Source organism: Mauremys mutica, chromosome 4 (assembly GCF_020497125.1).
Source record: "Mauremys mutica isolate MM-2020 ecotype Southern chromosome 4, ASM2049712v1, whole genome shotgun sequence".
Lineage (NCBI taxonomy): Eukaryota > Metazoa > Chordata > Testudines > Geoemydidae > Mauremys > Mauremys mutica.
The window spans coordinates 130,966,030-130,991,627 of NC_059075.1; the positions used below are offsets into that span (position 1 = coordinate 130,966,030).

General features: G+C 46.9%; 1 long non-coding RNA gene across 1 annotated transcript in view; it reads left to right on the forward strand.

The window, feature by feature from the left end:
* Positions 1-25,598, forward strand: part of LOC123368411 — a 31,658-nt gene that overhangs the window by 1,522 nt on the left and 4,538 nt on the right. Inside the window, exon 2 of the long non-coding RNA XR_006578770.1 lies at positions 19,033-19,272. This is a non-coding gene — a long non-coding RNA (uncharacterized LOC123368411). The remainder of the gene's footprint in view (positions 1-19,032; positions 19,273-25,598) is intronic.

A 25,598-nucleotide genomic window follows, 5' to 3' on the forward strand; every position in this document is an offset into this window, starting at 1 on the left:
GTGGCACCAGATTCCTTGTTGTCTTAGGTAATTTGTTCCATTGCTTAGGTACCCTGACAATTAGGCAGTCTTCCCTAAAGTCTAGCCTAAACCTCCCTTCTACAGCTATGCAGCACAAACACACCATGGTGCAATGGGATACACCACAATACTAGGCCCGCCTGCCGAGCAATGAATTACAGCCCAGTGCAACACAATGCACTGCAGCATAACTTGGCTGTCTAACCGAAATCTAATCCAATCTCACGTCAATGTCATTGAAGAAGCCGGACGGTACTCTGATGCTATGCTCTGCCAAGAGTGCTGTGGGGGAGAGATTTGATTAATCGAATGGGGATGGAGGGCTGGGGGACTGGTGAGAAATGCTGCACTCTGCCTCCCACCTGCGGTCACCTGCCCAGTATGTGTGAAATGACCGACTCGTATGGAGATCGGGATCTGGATCTGAGTTGCCCGGTTGCTGGGATGGGATTGGTGATGCTAGCGGCCTCAGTCAGTGTGGGAACTTGCTCCCGGCCAGTATGAAACCAGCCCAACCCTGATTTAATTGGGAGCTAAGCTCAGAAGCAGCCCATCGCGGTGCCCCTGGATAAGCAGACACAGTATGGCCATTCTTCTGCTTTCCAGACTGCCCCCATCGGAGCAGGAGCCATGCCCCCTCCCATGCCCTTCCTCGTGTCCCTCTTCGTCTCATAATCCCATGTGTGCCCTTTCCCCTCCTATGTCCTGCCCCTTTCCATGCCCCCAGTTACACCCCTGTTCCTTTTCATGTCTCTGTTCAGGACTCTCCTCCCTGCATACCCTAGTTTCTCTCTTTCCCTGGTGCCTCTCATGGGAGGGAGGGATAGCTCAGTGGTTTGAGCATTGGCCTGCTAAACCCAGGGTTGTGAGTTCAATCCTTGAGGGGGCCATTTAGGGATTGGGGCAAAAATCTGTCTGGGGATTGGTCCTGCTTTGAGCAGGGGGTTGGACTAGATGACCTCCTGAGGTCCCTTCCAACCCTGATATTCTATGATTCTATGCCTGCATCCAGGCCACTGCTTACAGCCTACCCCGCCCAGACCCTAGTTCATGCCCCTGCTGCCTCCTCTGGCATTACCCTTCCTTCTCTCATGCCCCAGCTTCTCCATCTGGCCTCCCTGCCTGGGGACCAACCAGATTTAGATCAGAACAGACATGCTGAGCCAGATCCCAAGAGGGGCCTGGTTTTCCCCCATCAGTCCCAGGCAGGCAACCGCACAGCTTCCATCTTGTGCCACCAGCAGAGGGGAGAGCCACAGGGGACGTCTTAGTGTCTCCTGGCTGGAGAAGCAGCACCGACTTGATTCAAGATGACATTCTTCAAGGGCACTTGTCTATTTTTGGAAGCGGCTGTGGCTTTTCCGGGAGCCCCTGCTCTCTTGGCCCACACTACACCCGGCTGCTTGCTCCGGCTTTTCTGGGGGACTCAGGAATGCACAGGAGCACCTGGAGGCAAAGCCCATGTTTATTGTTCTAATAAATAAAGTGCAGAAGGGTCTGGGGGGGGAGGGGACCTTTCCTTGGGTACGAAGCAGGGAGGAGGGGGAGGCCCAGGACAAGGGCTGGAGAGAGGGGATGGGAAGGGCGGGGGAAGTCAGACTGGCAGCAGGAAGGAATGTGGGGGAGCCTGGGGCCAGATCATCAGCTGGTGTAAATCAACTCAGTGTTGACCCTAATGCAACAACGGTGATTGACACCAGCTGACAATCGGTCTCATTTTTTAAAGCAAGTCCATCCTGTCCATATGAATGTGGGACTCCAGCAACTGCAGAAAGGGACCTGAGCGGAGCTCTGATGCCAGGTAAGAGGCAAAGCTCTAGGCTTAGGTGTGAGAAGGGTGAGTGGGCCAGCCCGGGGCTGATAGCTTTAAATCTGTCAGATCTGAATCTTTGGGGGCTGGGGTGTGTGTGTGTGTGTGTGTGTGTGTGTGTGTGTAAACCCTCCAGGGGCTACAGTGGCCAGGTCTGACAGTGTCCAGCTGGCCCATGCAATTCAGCTGTAACAGCAACCAGGTCTCAGGGAGCTCCTCTCAGTCCATCTCCAATGCCCCATGTATCCTGCCCTGTGGACTCACCCCACTGATGGGGGAAACCCAGCGAGCACTGGTTGTTCATAAGGATATTTGCTTCTCCCTCCTGGGTCCCTGATCTCATGAGCCTGTGTGCAGCAGGGACGACCCTATTTAGGCCGAGCTGCAGGAATGATCCTTCACCCGCAGACTCTCTGCATGTTGTGTTTTAGAGGTACCTGTCACCACGGTAAAAAGGCACCAAGATGGGGTTGGCCTCGGGCCTCTGCTGTGCCTTGGACAGCCAGCCCAGCATTGGGGTCATGTGCCCCATTGAGAACATGAGCAGGCTGGGCTCAGGTGGACATATGCGTCTGGGAGCTCAGAGGGAGCAGGACAACTGGGTCCCTATGTCAGTCTGTGGCATCTGCTCCTCCCCAAGGGGGTCAGGTTCTGCTGGCCAGGAAGGAAAGGGGGGAGGTTACCCCTGCTGGAGAGACTAGCACAGCTGTGGGGGTGGCACTGTAGTGATGCTACGAGAGAGCTGTGTTCGGTCCCCGGCTCTGGCGGAGAGTGTGACCTTGGGTGAGTCATTTCATCTCTGCCTGTTAGTTCCTCCACTGTAAAAGTGAGGTAAATAATCACGTCTCGTCTATTTCGATTGCAAGCTCTTTAGGACCGGGGCTATCTCAGTCATGGTTACAGGGGGCTATTCTAATGCAAACACTTAGAGGCAGCAGCAGTGTCATCTGGGGTCATGTTGCTAAAGGCCTTGGCCAGATCTGAGCACAACTGGCCCCTGTTAATGCAGCATGGAAAGAAGTGTATCCAGAACAGGGCAGAAGCGGTTCTCATTTATTTCCTTTCAACTACTTCAATGATCCCAGCATAACCCACTGATGAGTTTGTGTACAGGGTCCCCCTCTGTGTCAACCCACAGAGGGGACCCATCAGTCACAGCCATGGCGAGGGAGCCTTAGCTTAACTGGTAGCAGCTCCTCGTGTTCCTGTTTCAATCCCTGGTGTATTAGCCAAGATGGCATCCAGGATGAAGGTGCCGCATGTTACCGTGTCAGAAGGTGATTTTTCTAGCTCCCCAAGACATAAACTCTTCCTGGGAGATGAAATCCCACCTGGAATTCTCCTACCAATCACTGGCAAGAAGACTTCCACCATGGGAACTTTGGGTTGGTGAGTCCATTTCTCTCAGCCAATAGAAATGAAGCAGTGACTGGATTCGTTGCTTAACCTGAGTGACCTGGGAATGGAGGAAAATTGGGTCAGCTCATATCCAAGATGCTAGAGAACCAGGCAGTCGGTGGCTTCATTCAGTATCCATCAATCTCAAAATCTGGGACTTGTTCCCAGTGCCCTCCTATCAGCATTGATTTCCTGCAGGCTGCAGCAATAGGAGGCTATGCCGGAGCAATGAGAAACTCTGTGCCCAAGTGTCAGGGACCCTGCATCCTGGGGAGCCCTAGAAACACGGGTGAGAATGATCTGATCTTGAATGTCCCCTCCTTTCCCGCAAAAAATAGTGTGAATTTAGTGTAGCCGAGAGGTGCTGCATTGAGAGGAGAGCTGGCTGAAAAATTTCCCATGGAACAGTTTTCTATTGGAAAATGCAAATTTTATCAGAATTGAAACATTTTGTGGGAATTTTTTTGATTGCAATGAAATTTTTGATGAGGGGAAAAAGAATGAATCACTTTGACCTTTCTTGATTTCATAAGGTGAAAAGATTTTCAATCATTTTTTTTTATTTGACTTTAAAACATAAATTTTCATATATATTTTATAAATGATATTTAAGAGAAAATATTTACTATCTTACATTTTAACATTTCAACATGATTGTAATGAAATGACCTTTTCATAGATTCTGAGGCCTGAAGGAGCCACAGTGGTCATTTAATCTGACACGGGCCAGAGACTTTCCCCCAGAATAATTCCTAGAGCAGATCTTTTTGTTTTTATTAAAAAGATGATTTATGCAAGAAAGAATACAGGTTCCACTAGAAACAAGAGTGACTGATGGAAACAAATGGTTATAATATAACATAAAATCACAAAACACGAACTAGGGCCTACCCCTACCTCCAGTCTTGACCTAGAAAAGGTCAGTGAAGGAGAATCTACCATGCCCCCATAGTAAGTTCCAACAGCTAACAAATGATTTGACGTTTGTTGAAACAAAACATTTTGATAGTCCTGATAGGAATTTGTTCAGAATTCTTGTTGCATGGCAAATTTTAACATTGCTGCTGCTTGTTGTTTCTGGCTTGGAATGACTTCCCTCCTCCCAAATGTTGGAATTTCCCTCAAGAAGGGAAATTCTGTTTTTCCACCTAGCTCTAATTGAGAGTCCCTGGGACTGAGTCCCCTGCTGACAGGACCAGTCCTGCATCCACTGATCTCAATGAGAGGGTTGCCATTGTCTCTAGTGGTTGAAGGACAAGTCTCCCCACCCCCTTTCCCCAGGACAGGTAATTTGGGGCAGAGGTTTCCCTAGGGCACCCTGCCAGTCTGCATCACCCCAATGGCTAGGAGCTCTCTCTAGGGGAGCGCAGGCAGAGCAGATCAGGCCAGGATGATTTTTGTGATGTGGTCACCTTGGCCTGACTAGGCTCATTAACTTGTTTCACAGAGGCCACCTGATGGTGCCTGCTTTCAGTTGCTTTCAGAGTCAAAGCAGCAGCCTCATCTGCCATTCCTGTCTCTACTGTATTAACTGATGCCCAGAATAGCCTCTGTCTGCATGAGGGATGGACATAGCAGAGCGGGTGAAGTAAGAACCACTCCCTACAGGGTTTCTGATGGCTGATAGTTTGGTGGGTGGCAGGGTGGTGGCTCCAGGCCAGGGTGCCCATCTTTAATTTGGAGCATGGATGCTGAAGGTGTATTGGTGTGAACCAAAGCTGAGCACGGCACCTTCTCGGATGGTCCTCACTATATCTGTCCTCCTGGCTCCCACTAAGGAATGGCCTTCCCTCCAGTCTCTTTACGCGCAGCCCCAGCGAGCCACAGAGGAGCTGAGGAGTCTTAGGTTATTCCCCAACATGATCCCCTCACCTCACCTCCGGGGATCTCAGCGTGAGATTCCCCCCTCCTGGGCCCTCTCTCGGTATGTCTACGTTGCAGCTGAGGGTGAGCCCGCCAGCATGGGTAGGCAGACTCCTGGTAGCTTCGCTGGTAGCAGCACAGGAGGTGGCTCGGGTTAGCCCACCTGAAGCCCTGGGTCTGAGCTCAGGTGACTAGCACGAGTCTCTGCCAGGGCCACAATATCCACATTGCTATTTTTAGCAGGCTAGCTCAAGGGGAGCTAGCCCAAGTCTGTCTACCCGGGCTGGGATGTTTTCTCCCAGCTGCCATGTAGATGTTCCCTCAAAGCTGGTACCAGCCCCATTCTGTGCATTCCCCATCCCAGAGCTGTGATGCCTGGACTCTCCAGCCATGGGGGTCTGCAGCGCAGAGCCCCGCTGTGTCCACAGTGATAAGGGGTCATTTGGTCTCTCTTCAACCTTTCCATTTTCTAGTCACTGCCAGCTAGTCAGTCATAGGAAACTCTTGAGTTGCATTAAGCTCTCCCTGAGGATCCATCTCCTTTTCCCAGATGCTGCCATGTTGCTCCAGGGTGGGGTTTGCCTGTGATTCCCTTTCCCCTGAACTTGTACAGCCAGCTGTGTCATTTTTTTGCTTCCCATTCTCCTTTCTCCCCTACCCCCCTGCAACCATCCTCTCTCCTCCTTACTGACTGCCTTATCTGCTCCTCCGATCTGACCTGCCGGTGCACTCCGGACTTGGCGCTGCGCTGACCCAGGGCTGGCATTACTGCCGAGTGCAGCTGCCTCTGGGCTCCCTCTCCCGTCTCGCCCTTTGAAAAGCCCCTGTCATGCCACTGATTAAAATAAACACAGCCAGTATTTTCATTCCTAATCCGATTCTGAATTCCCCCTGACCCTAATGCTTGGGACCAAAAGGAGTATTGTGTGACAAACGCATTCCTCCCCGCTCCTGGCCTTTCTGGAGACAGTGGAGAGTGCAGGCCAAGCCAGTATTGAACTCGTAAAGCCGGGATGATGGGAAGTGTGAGCTCAGATCGGCAGACAGGCTGCAGATTAGCTAGCACAGACGAGTCAGAAACGGCTAGACCCCCAGTAGCGGCCAGCTGGTTACAGTTACCTCCCTCCTGCTCAGAGAGAAGTCAGGAATCAGAGAGATGGGGGCTCAGCACAGCCTAGATTAGGTGGCATTTACCTGGGGAGGTGCTTATATTGGCCCTTTTTGCTATAGCTTCTGAGCATCTTGTAATTGTTAATGGATTTTATCCTCACAATAGCCCTCTGAGGCAGGGAAACCTTATCCCCATTTTTCAGAAGGGGAACTGAGACTGGGTTATTTTAAATGACTTGCCTAAGGTTGCACAGGAAGTCTGTGGCGGAGCTGGCAATTAACCACATCTCCTGTATCCCAATCCCAGTCCCTTAGCTACTAGAGCTTCCTTTCTACTCACAGCATGGGAGAACTTCAGAAGGGTTCAGAGGTTGCTTTGAAGATGCTTCCCACAACTCTTTGCAAAACTGGGCTTAGAAGCCTCTTGAGATGAAGCTTTTCAGCAGAGACACTTGAGGGCATTCGGTAGTATGGACTCTGCCTATCTCCTGTAGAGTCAGATACTGTATGGTCTTTAATTGCTGCTGGCAGTGAGATTGGTATGTGGTATGACTTTCTGCTATTATCTAGCTACCAGTGGTTTCCACACAGGTCCCTGGTCCTGGCTGAAGCTGGGAAGGGAAAGAACTGTAACCAAGTTTCAGTCCACATTTCTGGTCTAAGGTTGGGCTAAATTTTAACCCATCCTCAGATCTCCAATACCTTTTAACAACATCTCAGAATTCCCAGAGCAATGGGTGCCTGGGGACACATTTCTGGAAGACTTTTCTCCTTAACTCTTCTTACAAGCTGCACCAGGGAGCTGGGAGTTTAATCTAGAGCAATTGAGTGACATTGCAACTGATGAAGTGGGTTTTAGCCCATGAAAGCTTATGCTCAAATAAATGTTAGTCTCTAAGAAGGTGCCACAAGGACTCCTCGTTCTTTTTGCTGACATTCCACTGAGTTGTTTGTTCTCTAGACAATCTCAGGTCCTGAATTGCTTGGTTTTTTCAGGGTCCAAACTTCCCCACAGTTTCAGGGGATAGAGAGTCAGATCTGATGATCTGGTTCTGTTCTATTATAGGGATGGACCTGAGCTGCAAGGTCAGATCCAAATTCGCAGCTGGATCCTTAGCGCCTGACTTCAGTGGCCCTACATTGATTTATACTAGTTGAGGATCTGGCCCGTGGGGCCCTGCTCCCCTCCCACAAAGAATATGCATTTGAACTTCCTGTAGAATTGGAGAGTGTTGGGATCCAGGCCTGCAATTTGGGGCTAGCTCTGCTCTGAAGGGTTTTGACCCCGGGTGATCCTTTCAAGCAGCCTGCTCTGAGGTTTTGAGTTTGCAAGGTAATATGAAACCAGTTGAGTTTCACCTTGTTTCGCATTTCACTGCAGCCATTTTACACAGCCAGTAAATTTGTATGTGGTTCCAGACACTGGAGACAGGAATCTCTCTGCCTCTTTGCGTTTCCTACACATGACCCTGCTTTCTGCTGCAAACTGTCCTTTTCTTTACCTGCTGTGGAGAAGGACACAGCTGAAAAGGACCGTGGCAATGAATGGATAGCATGAGCGTTGCCATGCAAACCTCAGCAGCAACACAGTGGGTATCCAAGTGCATTGCATTGAGTGGGGTTGTTCGTGTTTGACTAGAAGATCCCATGTGCCACAGAGAGTCTAGCATGGGGGCAAGCCAGTGCTGCTGGGATAGCGCCATCAGGGCTTGCCAAACCGCCACATCCTGGGGCAAATAATGATCTTAATTCACAGCCAGGCAACTGACCATGGGAGTGGAAAGAGATGTTTCCAATTTAGCTTTGATACAAGGTAAAATGTCTTTAAAAATTTGAAATATTATTACCAGGAAGAAATACACTGAGGGACCTATCTCCAGCTGGGGTCTTCAACAGAGCTTGGCTGATGGATGGCAGCTGCTGATCTGGCTCTCTGTTTACCAGGTGTAGAAGATGGAGTTAATTATTTTTCAAGCCTGTGGAGGATTTGGTAAGGGAGGAAGAACGGTCTAATGGGTAGAGCAGTGAGCTAGGACCAGGAGGCCTCCATCCAGTTCCCAGCTCAGCCAAAGACATCCTGTATGGCCTTTGGCAAGTCACTTAAATCTACCCCCCGTGTCTCAGTTTCCCATCAACAAATTGGGGATAATCCTTCCCTACCCGACAGGGATGTTGACTCTAAATGGATGGATGATTCTAAGTTGCTTTTATGTATTATGGTGAGGAGGACCGAGATCATTCAGATTTGGGGAAGGTCTTTGTCAACCTATTTGGTTCCTGGGATGAGAGAGCAACATTTCAGGATGTTCCTGTTCTTCCCCCATTGGATGGATATTGTGGCTGAGAAGGATTTAAACAAACCTTTGGCAAAGCAGGGGGAAAACTGCTTTCAAAGGTCCTTGAACTGCTGTAAATGCTCACCCAAGCCTTTGAAACTGAAAAGTACTTTAATGTGCCCGTTTAAGGCCTTTCCTGGGATGTCCCCTGACTTTACAGGGACTAATGGGCTAAGAGATGCTGGGGACTCAAAGCATAAAGTGTTTATGGTGCAGTGGCAGCAACAGCCCCTGGCTGAGCCCTGATGAGGGTCTTTCTCCATTGCCGCAGCAGAGTTGATGGAGGGACAGAAGACACAGAGGCCCAACCCTGCCAGTTCTCCCAAGTGAACCTGCCAGTGTCCAGCGAAGAGCTGGGGATTTTACATCATGTGACAATGCCAAACATTCACCGCTTCTTCTAACACTGAACAAGGAACTCCATTAGAAAGCAGAGTTTAGGGTGATGGGAAAGCAAGTGTAAAAAATCAGGACGGGGGGGGGGTTAATAGGAGCCTATATAAGAAAAAGCCCCCAAAATAAGGACTGTCCCTGTAAAATCGGGACAGCTGGTCACCCTAGCAGAATTGCCCCCAAGGGCTCTTCTTTACTGTTGAGATTCTGCACCTCAACCCTGCTACCTGCTGCTGATTTAAAGAAACAGTACACCTCCACGCAGCGCAGTTCACTCTCCTGCCCCAGCCCTGCCAGGTTGAATGAAAACCATCTTGTCTAGTAGCTTTTCCTGAGGACCTCAGTTTCAACACACTGCACAAACATTGATTCAGCCCTGTAAGTGAATATCACCGGGGAAACTGAGGCACATTGTGCAGGGGCGGCTCTACGTTTTTGGCCACCCCAAGCAGTCATGCCCGGGAGGCGCCCCGGAAGCAGCGGACCTCCCGCGGGCATGACTGCGGAGGCTCCGCTGGTCGCGCGGCTCGGCTGGACCTCCCACAGCTGCGGACGGTTCGCAGGTCCGGCGGCTCCGCTGGACCTGCCGCAGTCATGCCTGCGGGAGGTCCAGCCGAGCCGCGGGACCAGCGAACTGTCCGCAGTCATGCCTGCGGCAGGTCCGCTGCTCCCGGGGCTCCGGTGGACCTCCCGCAGGCATGACTGCGGCAGGTCCGCCGGCCCAGCCTGCCGTCCCCCCGGGAAAGGGCCACCCCACGTGTGTGCTTGCCGCGCTGGGGTCTAGAGCCGGCCCTGACATTGTGACAACCTTACAGCAGAATGTGGCTGCTGCTTAGTGCAGAGAGATCATGGTGTTCTGTGGTCTGAACTTGATTCCCATTGGCTTCCAGGTGGTGCGTGAAATGTTGGGTTGGACTCCACAATGATTTGGGACCTGGCTAACTCAGAGGTATCTCCCTCCCTGTGTAGTACTGGCCCCCGTTGCAATTACTGCCAGGTAACAGCCCCCTGGGTTTAAAAGAGAAGGGGTTGATCAAAGGCTGTTTCTGATGAGTCATCTTGTCTTTAAGGTGCTTGTTTCTGGCTCTCACTCCAGCAGAGCTGGGATCTGCTAACTTTGTGGGCAGCCTGCAGGACTTCTTTCTTTCCCCAGGTTCTTTTAGTGGAGGATTGAGAGACTGGGGTTGATCTGGGAAAGGGGTGGATACCTGCAATTTCTGGCCAGCGATGGGTTAAATGGGCAACCCCTCATTCTGAGAGATGTCAGATTCAAAGAGGACAAGCAGGTTTTTGGGTCAAGGATTTATCCTTCAGTTGTGTGTGTGAGGGGGTGGTATGTGCTTATACCTATACAAATAGCATTTATTTCAGTTTATACCGATTCTAAGCACCTGGCAAAAGCTGTCTCTTCCACAACACTAAGAGACAAAATAATAAGATGAATTCATGGGTTAGAAGATTTTCAAAGCAGTGTATGATTTTTCACACTTAAAAAATAAATTCTGGAAGCTATGTTCAAGTCCCTCAAATTGCCTTGAAAATCTGATCCAGAATATCTGCCATCGATCTGTCTTCTTGCCTTTTCCATGTGTAGCCAAATAATATGGTTACTAAACAAAAATGAAACTTTTTAGTAAGACCCAATATTGCAACGTATTGACCGCTTCCCAGAAGGGCAGGGCACCCTCCTTTTTACTTAGATTTGCAAGCTTTTGGGGGCAGGGCTTGACTTTCTCTAGTCCTTTTTTTCAGTGTTTTTACAGCGCCCAGGACAATGGGGTCCTGGCCCCTGACTGGGCTCCTAGGTGCTACCGTAATACACCTAATAAATAGTGTACAGTGCTACCAGCACAATGAGGTTCTAGTCCATGATCCGGGGGGTCCCATGCACTACTACAATACAAATGATTAATAATAATTTGGGGCAGATCAATGGGGCTGTGACGATTTACATCAGCTAGGGATCTTTCTCAATCAGAGCTGGGTCATTTGTTACCCCTCTGAAGCATTCAGCAGCTTGCAGGAGTGGCCCCCCCCAAACTATGAATGACTCAATAACAAGCAGCTGGAGCTTGGGCTAGGTGGTTGGTTCCCCCCCGCCCATCAGAATAAATCCAATGGAATGAATACAAGAAATAAAGACCAACTGTTTACATTTGTGATAGAGGAATCTGACTGGACAGCTTGCCCACTGCTGCACCCAACAGTCAGACTGGGTGGATAGCACCAAAAATATTTTTGCCACCATCAGCAGCAATCGTCCTTTTCCACTCCATTCCAAAAGGGGCCGGGCTGAAATTGAATTTGCACCCATCATTTTGAGGTGGGTGGAGCACAGAATGAACCGGACCCATTAATTTCATGTTCTGTGGCATCTAGTTTCATGCTTTTAAAAAGAAGAAAAAATGAAACTGGTTTAAGTTTTCACAAAGAAAATTCATAGCTCAGCAAGCACATAATGCAAAGAGCTCTAAGAGGTGCTGGAGTGGCTGAGTGAAGATACAGGCTGCGTCTGGGTGTCTAGGATAATCACATAGGAGAGAGTTCTTTCTTTTGCAGCCGTGCACAAGGCCTCAGCCAGAATCGGGACCCTGTTGTGCAAAGCACTGTACAGTCAGAACTAGTCTGCACTCGGAACAGATACCGATTTATCTAAACTGGTTTCTAAACTGATTTGTGCCCACACAAGAGATTGGAACGAAACTGATTTAGTGAATAGAATAGATTCATAGATACGAAGGCCACAAGGGATCATTATGATCATCTCTAGCCTGACATAACAGATGCCAGAGAATGTAATTCTTGTATCAAGGCCAATCATTTCTGACGGTGCTTGAGCTAGTTACATAGGTGCAATTTCTGGCTGTTGACTGGACCTCACATAGGAAGGCATAACCCCTGCTCTAAAGAGCCTACAGTCTAAAGAGTTCTTTCTTTGTCCATGTTTGCATTTGTGATGCATGCGCCAGCCTGTCTGATGACTGGGAAGCTGGGTGGAGGCCCCAGGAACAAAAGAACCACCCTCTCAGCTGAGGGAAGGGCCACAGAATTTGCCAGATTGCCGGCTTTAGCGGCTGAAGACCCCTGTTTATCCTCAGCTCAAGGACACCGTGGGGAATTCTGGATCTTAATCTTGGCCTGATGTTTGTGGCTGTCCCTTTTCTCTCTGCTGAGCTGAATCGACACCCTGGATCCGAACACCCCCAAATGCTGAGATGGTTTGGATTCTCCTACCAAAGTCATGGCTGAGATTGTAAATGTTTTAGGGCCGGGAGCAGCTTTTTGCTCTGTGCTCACACAGCACTGAGCACAGTGGGGTCCTGCTCCACGTTGAGGGTCCCAAGGCACTATTGCAGCATAAATAACAATTCGTGGTGGGCTCAGGGTCATCTCCGATTCTGGCTCAGGAGGGTCGCACGAGCTCGATGGCAGAAAGGTCAGGTTTCTGGAGGCTGTGTCCTGGAAATATCAGCTGACTTGAAACAAGGAAGATAATGTTTCAATGGGAAAAGTCCAGGCTGAGTGTTTGCTTGCGGACTGATTTTCTGTGCAGAGATCCACGGGTGACATCTAGTGGTAGAAAGACACCAGAGAACGAGGATGAAATTGAGTGCACAGAATTCCAGGGCAAAGAGCGAAAGTCTGATGTGATGGAAGTGGATGCCTGAAGAAGTGAATGCTCTGTAGCTGGGCCCTGAGCCTCACCCATGCAGGAGATGGTAGTCAGTGGGGAAGTTACCTGTATATTCTGTGTGGTGGGGGAGGGATAGCTCAGTGATTTGAGCATTGGCCTGCTAAACCCATGGTTGTCAGTTCAATCCTTGAGGGGGCCACTTAGGGATCTGGGGCAAAAATTGGTCCTGCTAGTGAAGGCAGGGGGCTGGACTCAATGACCTTTCAAGGTCCCTTCCAGTTCTAGGAGATTGGTATATCTCCAATTATTACCTTTAGATGGGAGAGAGGTGTCTAGTGTTTTGAGTGCGTCTCTAGGGTCTGGGATGTAGCCTGGCTGCCTGGTGTTAAGAAGGGGACATTCATGCCCCATCAGCCTGCAGTGACTGACAGTCTGAAAGCAGCAAGGCTGGGGATGGAGGACTGTTTGGAGGTTCTGGAGAAGAAACATGGCCCCTAAACTCATTGCTCCCACCTGGCTCATGATTTCCCTTTGACCAGATCACTCTCCCCTGGGAAAGAGCCTGGGGTTGGGGGATAAGCGCAGTCTCGCCAAACACAGGTGTTCAAAAAACATGACTCAGGCCTCAGAAATCATGAGCTTGGTTTCAACAAGCAGGAAGTTTGAAAAAATGGTCAGTGTTGGGTTCTGTTTATTCACTTTCTGGCTTTGGTGCCTTTGTTAGTAGACACTTTTTCAAGCTTTTCCAGGAGGGCTAGAAACTTCTGTATCTTTAGTCCCAATTAATAAAAGCTGAGATTCTCACCAAATCACCTGACTCCAGGAGCTGGGGCTTTAAGAGTAACCCCATATTGTGAGATTTGGGATAAAAACGTGAGATTTGGCACACTGAGCTTTCTCTTTATGGGCCTGTTTCAAAGTCCATTGGCATCAATGGGGTCTTCTACTGACTTAAAAGAGGTCTTGATCAGTCCTTTTATTTATTTAAGGTGGGTTTTTCAAAGGAACCTGTGGGTATTAGGTACCCAAATTACATTGAAGGTGAGTACCTAATTCTCTTAGATAGCTTGAAAACATCAGCCTCAGTCTGACTCTCTCTCAATCCTTTCCTCCCTTCCCTCCCTTTTCTCATCTGTGCAGGGAAATTATTTACTGCCCCTTTAACGTAATTAACTTGTAACAATCCCAAACTGTTAGCAGCCCCGGTCAGTCCCTATAATTTATCTTTCCACTGAGTCATTAACGTCCCCCCAGAGGCTGCTCATAAAGTATCCCTGGCCAAGACAAGCAGGCCACAAATTTCCCTGTGTCTCTTTCTCCCCCCTCTGCCCCGCTTCCCTTTTGCTCTGGATTGAAGCTGACAGCTGACCCCAGCCAGAAGCTGCCGTGCGTTGATCCAAGCTAGAGCCTGCTCCTTGTTCTTAGACTGAGTTCTGGTAGCTGCAGACACAGGGCTGTGTGGGGGCATTCCAACTGCCCCATTCCCCATGGGGCTGAAGGGAGGGGGAGGCTTGGGCAGAACTAAGTGTGAACATTTTTTGCCCAGAACCTTTTGGGGGGTGAAAAATGCAGATTCAGGTCAACTAAAACATTCTGCAAATGGTTGTCAGGTTGGGCAAATTGTTGTGGTTGAGAACAATCTCCAAAAAGTCAATGTTTCATTTAAACATTTTTCATAACAAAATGTTTTGACTTTTTGTTTTGAAATTACTTTTAAATTTGATGGGGAAAAAATCCCTCCCATCCAGTTTTGCAAATGTCTTCTCCTGGGTCACTTGACCCTGAATGGCCATATTGGGTCAGGAGAGAGGGGATCTGTCCCCTTCTCCCCCAGATTTTTAGGTCCTCTCTATATCAGCACCAGTGAAACTGACTTTCGGACCTCTGTAAGGGCATTTATATTTTGGCTTTGCTGGGGCTTATTTTGCTTTAATTCCTAATTGATTATAGTAGACTGAAATAAGCCTGGTTCAAACTGAAATAAGAGCGTCCACTCAGTGTAACTAAACTGGTTTAAAACCACACCATTTTGATTATTATTTTGATTGACAGGGAGTGTTGCCCAGTGGATAGATCACTGTCCTGGGACGCAGGAGACTGGGTTTTATTCCTGGTTCAGCCACTGGGCTGCTGGGTGACCCGGGCCAGTCACTTCTTCTGTGCCTTAGTTTCCCCATCTGTAAAACCGAAATAATACTGACATCCTTTGTAAAGCGCTTTGGGATCTACTGATAAAAAGTGCTATATAAGAGCTAGGTATTGTTCTGTTAGCGCCTAGATACCTTAGTCACAGTGCAGCCAGTTGTCATGAGTATCACAGTGTTTGTTTGAAAATGAAAGCTGCAACTCCTGGAATCATGTGATCACATGACAATCACAGCTTTCATTTAAAAAAAAAAAAAGTAAATTTCTAGCATTCAGACTGGTTGCAGAGAAAACCATGAAAACATGACCCCTTAATGCTCCAACCCCAGCAGGCAGATAAAAAGAGCTACACATCTACTGTTTATTAAATCTCATGATTTTAAAGCCAATTTCATGATGAAGGTGGGGCTGATTCATCATTTGTTGAATGGTTGGGGTTGGCAATTCTACAGTCCTGGCCCATTGCGCTAGGAGCTGTACAAACCCAGAACAGAAAGTCGGTCCCTGTCAAAGAGCTCCCAATCTTATCTAAACAAAGTTTGGCTTTCTGACGTAGAAGAGTCTGGATGGAACTAGTCACTTTGGCTGGTTTCAGTGACAATATACCCCATACCCCAGCACAACAGGAGCTCCGTTACCTCAACTGCTTTCCACCCTCAGCCCTTTATCCTGTGAACAGAAGGCTAGGTGGGAGATTTCTCTTTCAGAACAAGCCCTAACTTCTGTTTAATGAGCAGTGACACAACCACCTGGATTTGTTTTCAATGTGGTATTTTTATGTTGTAATGCTTGTAATAATTCTTCAGCTCTCTGCCTATATCTAATCATCTGCCACATATGGCAGTTTCCATCTGAGGATCTCTCAGGCACAGGCACCTTTTGAAACACACTCTTCTCCCTGGGCGCGGTTATCTCCCAAAGTTTCAGAACATGTTTCACTTGTCAATTTCCCAGCCTAATTATCGCAATCACTGTGTGATTATATGCCTCAATTTGGCAATTACCTTTGCTTACATTACTTGGGTAATTGAGCGAGGCAATTACACGGTAAAATGCTATATGGAAAGTTATTCCATGCCGTAAACCTTAGCTACCTAAGCCAAGAAAATTGAGGCACTCAATCCCTATTAAGAGACTGCAATAGCCATGGAAAGAACAAGAAAGCAAGACAGTACCATCTCCCCAAAACACCTGCCAGGCTATGAGCACAGTTCACGCACCCTGGTGTAAATTAGGAGTAATTACATGAGGCCTGATTACCCTTTCACTCCAGTGTAAATCAGGAACAGAGCTGGGCAAATAATGGATTTTTTTGGTTCATTTGCCGTTTCAAAAAGTTTTTTTTTTTGGTGTCAGACCGAAAATAGAAACATTTTCAAAATTTTCAGTGAATTGAAAAGTTGAAGAAAAATTCATTTTGGGTCCAACAAAATGTTTCATTTTTTGATGTTGACCATTTAAAAATATTTTTAATTACAAAAAAAAAGGCATTTTTGAAATGGTATAAATCAGGAGCAACTCCATTGGGCCTAACCCTCTCTCCCCACTCACCCAGGTGTAAATCAGGAGCAACTCCACTGAAGTCAATAGTGTGGAAGCAGGGAAAGAATTAATAAGGATTTGAAGGGGATCTTAATACATGTCAGTCAGTTAGCAAGAGTTAGCCCAGCTGTAACCCTAATGACGTGAGACTTCTAGAAGCAAGGATAGTGTGAGGCAGAGGGAAAGAACTGTGTAAAAAGTTATTACGACCTTGTAACTGATAACCAAATATGCAGCCTGGTGTCTTTTAGGAGTGAGAAAACAAGATAGCAGAATGGCTTATGTATAAACAAAATGTAGTTGTTGCTCTTTATTGTCTGTATTATTATTTTATTGTCTGTAACAAAAGTATAAAGGCTTGCTGTAATTGTTTACCAGTTGAAAGACCTGTCCGGGACTGGGGCGACCCTGTGTCCTATGGCACTCTCTTCCTCCATTGTAATTACTGGAGAAATAATAAAGTATTTGATTTTGCTGCACCCAAATGAAAAAGTGAGAACTGAGTTTTTATTTTGCTGCACCCAAATGAAAAAGTGAGAACTGAGTTTTTCTCCGACAATAGTTACAACCATGTGAACCTGTTGTGAAGTCAGTTAGGCCCCATACCCCAGCACAACAGGAGCTCCGTTACCTCAATTGCTTTCCACCCTCAGCCCTTTATCCTGTGAACAGAAGCCTAGGTGGGAGATTTCTCTTTCAGAACAAGCCCTAACTTCTGTTTAATGAGCAGTGACACAACCACCCGGATTTGTTTTCAATGTGGTATTTTTATGTCGTAATGCTTGTAATAATTCTTCAGCTCTCTGCCTATATCTAATCATCTGCCACATATGGCAGTTTCCGTCTTAGGATCTCAAAATGATTTACAGATAGCAGAGCCAAATACTTGAGTTTCACTCGGTCTTCACATCAGGCCTGAGGATGAGCCAACCCAGCCACCAAGGCCCCTGAGCAAGCTGGTGCCTAGGAGCCCTGCAATTGCAAAAGGCCCCATATGCTGCGACATCGACTGTCCTGGAGAGACACGTCCGTGCATCCATTGCAGGGAAAGCCCCTGATCAAGAGCAGAGACCTCCTTCCTCTGGGCCTGCACCACATGGCAGAGATGGCAACGTATCTCCTGCACCTTGAGGAGGCCCAGGCTAGCTCTGGGATGGACTGGGAAAACTAGGAGGTGGGAGAGTTCTCCAAGAGTTTAACCCCACATGAGTGTGAGATGAGGAAGATGCAGGAGATTCACTCTGAGCCTGTTGGTTTCCTGGAACAAGGGTGACCACCCCCCCCCCCCAATCTGGAGCTGAGTGGGAGGGTAGGAGTGAGGATGGAGGGTGCTACAAGCCACCAGAAAACCCCTGCTCCCCTCTCAGAAGACCGCTTAATGTCCTGGTATTCATGTGGAGAGTACGTGGCTGGTGTCTCAGGGAAAAGGGTGTCGCTGGGGATGTGATCCTGCTGGAGAGGTGTGGAATGGGCTAGGAAGCTTCAGAGGAGGTTGCTGGGCTCTGAAGAGAAGGGGGCACATTGAGTTGGGGTCCTGTTGGAGAGGGGCTGTAAGTGACTTTGCACTCAGGGAAACTGCCCTCTGGAAGGAGATGGTTAAACTGAATCCAAGGTGGGAGTGTGACTCCAGCAGAGACCTCAGCTCAACCCTGTCTGCAGTTTGGCAGCAGAACTTGTCACAGGATTCGGGGCCTAATTTTATCCCACTGCTGTTTTTTCACGTTTATGCGCTAAGATGATTTCATTAAGCTGCTCAGTAAATGATCAGTGTGATGTATCTTCCCAATTTGTCACAGCATTCCCTCCAGGTAACTGTTTGGAAGGAGACTCTCAGGAATCCTAGAGCAGGTGAGGCTGCATTGGCAGAGGAAACATTGGACTGTAGAGTTCTCACTGGGGAAAGATGATGGGGAAAACATCTCAGACACCAAACATACGTCAGGTTCTTTTGATGGGCCTAGGTTACCTTCACCAAACCTACAGGAGAGGGGGTTCTGGGGACCCCTATGGGGAGTTTTCTCTGGATTGTTACATTGAAGGGAAGGTGGTGAGTGGTCCACTTGTCATAAGACCAGCCATACTGGGTCAGACCAAAGGTCCATCTAGCCCAGTATCCTGTCTTCCAACTGTGGCCAATGCCAGGTGCTTCAGAGGGAATGAACGGAACAGGTAATCAGCAAGTGATCCATCCCTTGTTAACTAGTAAGCAGCTCTGTAAGGGCATCCCTGATCAGGCCTGGTGGGAACTGAACCAATCTCCTGTGGGTCTAAAAGTACACACCTCTACTTCCTGGGCTCCAGGAACAGCTGGGTTTGTTTAAAGTGGTAGTCTTCTCATAAATGTCTTTACGTGGCCCAGCCACTGGAGTGAGACAGATTGTATTAGCCTGAGCTATAGCCCCATGCTCAGAAGTGGAGCTGGTTGGATATTTTCTGACAGAACCTTTTTTTCCCATTAGAAAATGACAATTTCTCAAAAGCAAAACATTTAGCGGAAAGGTGTCGATTTTGCTCGAGTTTCGTTTCAAAAGAAAAATAAAAAAACCCAAATGTGAGAAGGTCAAAGCGTTCTTCTTGTCACTGAACATTCTGATTGGTCATTTCAAAATGATTTTCCTTTTCTGTTTTTTAAAGCTCGTATTTTATAATAGAATATAACATTTTTTTAAGTCAGAAGCAGAATGAAATATGTTCAATTGACTTGAAACAACCCCCAACACCACCACCAGAATATCCTTTCTCAGGAAATTCTGAGTTTTTTTGTTTTCATTCCACTTCAGAACTGAAAAAAAAAATGTCAAAATCATGAAGTTTCCTGACTACAAATCCAGCTCCCATCTGCCCAGAAGCTCCATCTCTGTGCTGGTCCAAGGCCTCCCTGCACCCCTATGTACCCAGCGGCTTCTCACCCGGGGGGTGCCAGAGGCCACTCTATGCTGTAACAGGGGTTCCCCCAGCAGGGAAGAGAAGGAAGAGTTGCTGCAGCCCCAGAACCTTCACAAACCCATTCGGAGCTCCAGGTATGTAATGAAATCCTCAAACCAGGTGAGTTTTACAGCGAACGTTTCACCCCTCAGTGCCGACATGACCAAAGAACACAGCTTGGGGAAACTGACAAACTCGTCATATCCAGCCAGGCAATTTCCTAACTTCTGAGCCTGCAAGGTGAAGGGAACAGTGCTCTGTCCTTCTAAAATCTCCTCTAAACACTGAAATTTCCCAAGGAATGAAATTTAATGCCCAACAGCAGAACACTTAATTAGCAGGTGGCAATAATCTGACTTGTAAACACTATGCCCGAGAGAGAGAGAGACTAGCTCCTGTATTCCTGAGGATTTAGGAGCTATACACAACTGTCATCGTTTAATACCCTGAGAACATATCAGAGGGTTTAAAGGAATTTTTTTCTCTCTCTCTCGTATTTAATGTGCCCATCAGTGCAGTATGTAGGCATTATATTCTGTGTGTATGATAGGCCTGTATCAATCCCTCCACCTATCCGAACACTTCCCTTTTCTGAGGCTATTTGGCTCTGGATCTGAACTTTCTACCTGGGGCCCTGCCCTGTTTCATGTTCAATTTAAATTTAGTTGGGGATTGGTCCTGCTTTGAGCAGGGGGTTGGATTAGATGACCTCCTGAGGTCCCTTCCAACCCTGAGATTCTATGATTCAAGATGCTTTGCAAGGTTGGGAGTGATAAAACACAGACCCCCTCTTGCTTGTCCTGCTCTGATGCCTACTCACCGAGTGAAAATTTATTAAAAGGCACCCATCACCTCCTCTGTTTGGTTTGGGTCTCCCGCTTATCTGACTTGCATCCGACGAAGTGGGTATTCACCCACGAAAGCTCATGCTGCAAAACGTCTGTTAGTCTATAAGGTGCCACAGGATTCTTTGCTGCTTTTACTGCTCATCTAGCACATTCACAGGCTGTGACTCCCCGCTACTCCTCTTGTTCTCTGCGCTGCCTCTCTGTTCCCACAGAAAGCTCTCTGACAGTCATATGGTTCTCACTGACCTACTTTGCTTTCACTCTGACTCCTAAAAAAACATCAGCAGATACAAGCAAGGCAAATATAACCAAAGTGATCAGAGAATAAAGGGGATGCAGCAAATCCCTCAGATAACAGGGAGAATGATGCACTTGGGTTTTTCCATCATGGATGAGTCCCTGTTCAGAATTTTAATATTGTGATGAAAAGCTGATGCACAGGATGCCTTGGGTTTTATGAGTGGAAAGATAGTCCTATAACAATAATTGATTAATACCTAGCTCTTTCATAGCACTTTCCATCAGTAAATTTTGGGTGCATCATCCAGTTCAGATTAAGAGCTGTAGATTGTTCTAACTAACAAAGCTCTTATATTTTGCAACACCTTTTCACAGACATTATAGACAGGGTGGAATTGCATCAGCCACCTCTGAAATGCAGCTATTAACAGGTTTCAGAGTAGCAGCCGTGTTAGTCTGTATCCGCAAAAAGAACAGGAGTACTTGTGGCACAATACACATCAACTAAGGAAATGGAGAATTGAATATCCAACTGAAACAGTTTATAGGAAGATTTATGCGGTCCTCCATTATTGCAGTATCTGAACATCTCAGACGGGGGAAATTTTGGGAGGCAAAATGGAATGAATGAAACTTGTAATTGGGCCAAGACGGTGGAATTAACACTGAGACATTTGTGGGAAATGCCATGGTATCTTTACTGAAGACTGATGATCCAGGCCATGTGTATATCTCAGTTCATGTGTATTTGTCACTCTAGTGTCTCTTGCCTTATACTTAGATTGTAACATATTTGGGGCAGAGGTGGTTCTTTTTGTTCTGTGTTTGTACAGCACCTAGCACAACCGGAGCCTGATCCATGACTGGGACTCGTAGGCAATATGGTAATAGAAATAATAAATACATACTGGTGCAGGAAGTGAAACCAGATATTATAGGGATAACAGAAACATGGTGGAATAGTAGTCATGACTGGAGTACAGGTATTGAAGGCTATGTGCTGTTTAGGAAAGACAGAAATAAAGGCAAAGGTGGTGGAGTAGCATTGTGTATCAATGATGAGGTAGACTGTAGAGAAATAAGAAGGGATGGAATGGATAAGACAGAGTCTGTCTGGGCAAAAATCACATTGGGGAAGAAAGCTACTAGAGGCTCCCCTGGGATAGTGCTTGGGGTGTGCTACAGACCACCGGGATCTGATTTGGATATGGATAGAGACATCTTTAATGTTTTTAAAGAAGTAAACACTAATGGGAATTGTGTGATCATGGGAGACTTTAACTTCCCATATATAGACTGGAGGACAAGTGCTAGCAATAATAATAGGGCTCAGATTGTCATAGATGCGATAGCTGATGGATTCCTTCACCAAGCAGTTGCTGAACCAACAAGAGGGGATGCCATTTTAAATTTGGTTTTGGTGAGGTAGTGAAGACCTCATAGAAGAAATGGTTGTAGGGGACAACCTTGATTTGAGTGATCATGAGCTAATTCAGTTCAAACTAAATGGAAGGATAAACAAAAATAGATCCGTGACTAGGGTTTCTGATTTCAAAAGGGCTAACTTTAAAAAAATTAAGGAAATTAGGGAAGTGGATTGGACTGAAGAACTTGTGGATCTAAAGGTGGAGGAGGCCGGGAATTACTTCAAGTCAAAGTTGCAGCAACAATCAGAAGCCTGCATCCCAAGAAAGGGGAAAAAATTCATAGGTAGGAGTTGTAGACCAAGCTGGATGAGCAAGCATCTCAGAGAGGTGATTAAGAAAAAGCAGAAAGCCTACAAGGAGTGGAAGATGGGAGGGATCAGCAAGGAAAGCTACCTTATTGAGGTCAGAACATGTAGGGATAAAGTGAGAGAGGCCAAAAGCTTTGTAAAGTTGGACCTTGCAAAGGGAATTAAAAACCAATAGTAAAAGGTTCTATAGCCATATAAATAAGAAGAAAACAAAGAAAGAAGAAGTGGGACTGCTAAACACTGAGGATGGAGTGGAGGTTAAGGACAATCTAGGCATGGCCCAATATTGGGGGAGGTATAGCTCAGTGGTTTGAGCATTGGCCTGCTAAACCCAGCATTGTGAGCTCAATCCTTAAGGGGGCCATTTAGGGATTTGGGGATTGGTCCTGCTTTGAGCAGGGGGTTGGACTAAATGATCTCTTGCAGTCCCTTCCAACCCTAATAATCTATGATTTAAACAAATACTTTGCCTTAGTCTTTGCCTTAGTAGGATAACAAATGAGGATATAGAGGTAGATATTACCCACATCTGAGGTAGAAGCCAAACTCAAACAGTTTAATGGAACTAAATCGGGGGGCCAGATAATCTTCATCCAAGAATATTAAAGGAACTGGCACATGAAATTGCAAGCCCATTAGCAAGAATTTTAATGAATCTATAAACTCAGGGGTTGTACCATATGACTGGAGAATTGCTAACATAGTTCCTATTTTTAAGAAAGGGAAAAAACGTGATCTGGGTAACTACAGGCATCTAACAAAGTGGGTATTCACCCACGAAAGCTCATGCTCCAATATGTCTGTTAGTCTATAAGGTGCCACAGGACTCTTTGCTGCTTTTACAGGCCTGTTAGTTTGACATCTTTGAAAAAAATTTGAAGGAGAAAGTAGTTAAGGGCATTGAGGTCAGTGGTAATTGGGACAAAATACAACATGGTTTTACAAAAGGTAGATTGTGCCAAACCAACCTGATCTCCTTCTTTGAGAAGGTAACAGATTTTTTTAGACAAAGGAAACACAGTGGATCTAATTTACCTCGGTTTCAGTAAGGCATTTGATATGGTTCCACATGGGGAATTATTAGTTAAATTGGAAAAGATGGGGATCAATATGAAAATTGCAAGGTGGATAAGTTAAAGGGGAGACTACAACAGGTCCTACTAAAAGGTGAACTGTCAAGCTGGAAGGAGGTTACTAGTGGAGTTCCTCAGGGACTGGTTTTGGGACCAATCTTATTTAATCTTTTTATTACTGATCTTGGCACAAAAAGTGGGAGTGTGCTAATAAAGTTTGTGGATGACACTGGGAGGTATTGCCAATATGGAGAAGGACTGGGATATCATACTGGAAGATCCGCATGACCTTGTAAACTGGAGTAATAGTAGTAGGATGAAATTTAATAGTGAAAAGTGCAAGGTCATGCATTTAGGGATTAATAACAAGAATTTTTGTTATAAGCTGGGGACTCATCAGTTGGAAGTAACAGGAGGAGAAGGACCTCGGAGTATTGGTTAATCACAGGATGACTGAGCAGCCAATGTGATATGGCCATGAAAAAAGCTAATGCGGTCTTGGGATGCATCAGGTGAGGTATTTCCAGTAGAGATAAGGAGGTGTTAGTACCGTTATAGAAGGCACTGGTGAGACCTCATCTGGAATACTGTGTGCAGTTCTGGTCTCCCATGTTTAAGAAGGATGAATTCAAACTGAAACAGGTATAGAGAAGGGCTACTAGGATGATCTGAGGAATGGAAATCCTGTCTTATGAAAGGAGACTCAAAGAGCTTGGCTTCTTTTGGTTAGGCTAAACAAGGCTGAGGGGAGATATGATTGCTCTTTATAAATATATCAGAGGGATAAATTTTAGGGAGGGAGAGGAATTATTTAAGCTTAGTACCAATGTGGACACAAGAACAAATGGATATAAACTGGCCATCACACCCCTGCTCTACCTACGCTACATTGATGACATCTTCATCATCTGGACCCATGGGAAGGAGACCCTGGAAAAATTCCACCACGATTTCAACAGCTTCCACCCCACCATCAACCTCAGCCTGGACCAATCTACACGGGAGGTCCACTTCCTAGACACCATGGTGCAAATAAGTGATGGTCACATTAACACCACCCTATACCAAAAACCTACCGACTGCTATGCCTACCTTCATGCCTCCAGCTTCCATCCCGGGCATACCACACGATCCATTGTCTACAGCCAAGAACTGAGGTACAACCACATCTGCTCCAACCCCTCAGACAGAGATCAACACCTACACTAAATCTTCACCAAGCATTCTTAAAACTACAATACCCGCACAAGGAAATAAGGAAACAGATCAACAGAGCCAGATGTGTACCCAGAAGCCTCCTACTGCAAGACAAACCCAAGAAAGAAACCAACAGGACTCCATTGGCCATCACATACAGTCCCCAGCTAAAACCCCTCCAACGCATCATCAGGGATCTACAACCCATCCTGGACAATGATCTCTCGCTTTCACAGGCCTTGGGTGGCAGGCCAGTCCTCGCCCACAGACAACCTGCCAACCTGAAGCATATTCTCACCAGTAACTGCACACTGCACCATAGTAACTCTAACTCAGGAACCAATCCATGCAACAAACCTCGATGCCAACTCTGCCCACATATCTACACCAGCGACATCATCACAGGACCTAACCAGATCAGCTACACCATCACCAGTTCATTCACCTGCATGTCCACCAATGTAATATACGCCATCATATGCCAGCAATGCCCCTCTGCTATGTACATCGGCCAAACTGGACAGTCCCTATGGAAAAGGATGAATAGACATAAATCAGATATTAGGAATGGCAATATACAAAAACCCGTAAGAGAACACTTCAGTCTCCCTGGCCACACAATAGCAGATTTAAAGGTAGCCATCCTGCAGCAAAAAAAACTTTAGGACCAGACTCCAAAGAGAGACTGCTGAGCTTCAGTTCATCTGCAAATTTGACGACATCAGCTCAGGATTAAATAAAGACTGTGAATGGCTAGCCAACTACAAAAGCAATTTCTCCTCCCTTGGTGTTCACACCTCAACTGCTAGAAGAGGGCCTCATCCTCCCTGATTGCTATCTCTAGCCTGCTTCTTGCTTGCATATATATACCTGCCCCTGGAAATTTCCACTACATGCATCCGACAAAGTGGGTATTCCCCCTCGAAAGCTCATGCGCCAATACGTCTGTTAGTCTATAAGGTGCCACAGGACTCTTTTCTGCTTTTATAGATCCAGACTAACACAGCTACCCCTCTGATACTTTTTATTTTTCCCCTGACAGCCCAGTGATTTTTCTCACTCTCCCCATGCTTTGATGTGTGGCCCATCAGCTGTTTAGACGATCTGTTCTCTTAGGCAAGTTAACATTCCATCCCCAGAAAATATGCGAGCGCTGCGGCTAAGTGGGTCATTATCAAAATGAGAACAGCTTTATAGGAGGGAATCCAATTGCTTGTGGGATGGAGAGGGGGAGGGGTGGGAGAGTCAGGTGAACCCAGGACAGGAAGCGCATAAGTGAGTGGAAGGAGAGAGGGGTGGGCAATGTGGCTGGAGTAGCTATTGAGTGG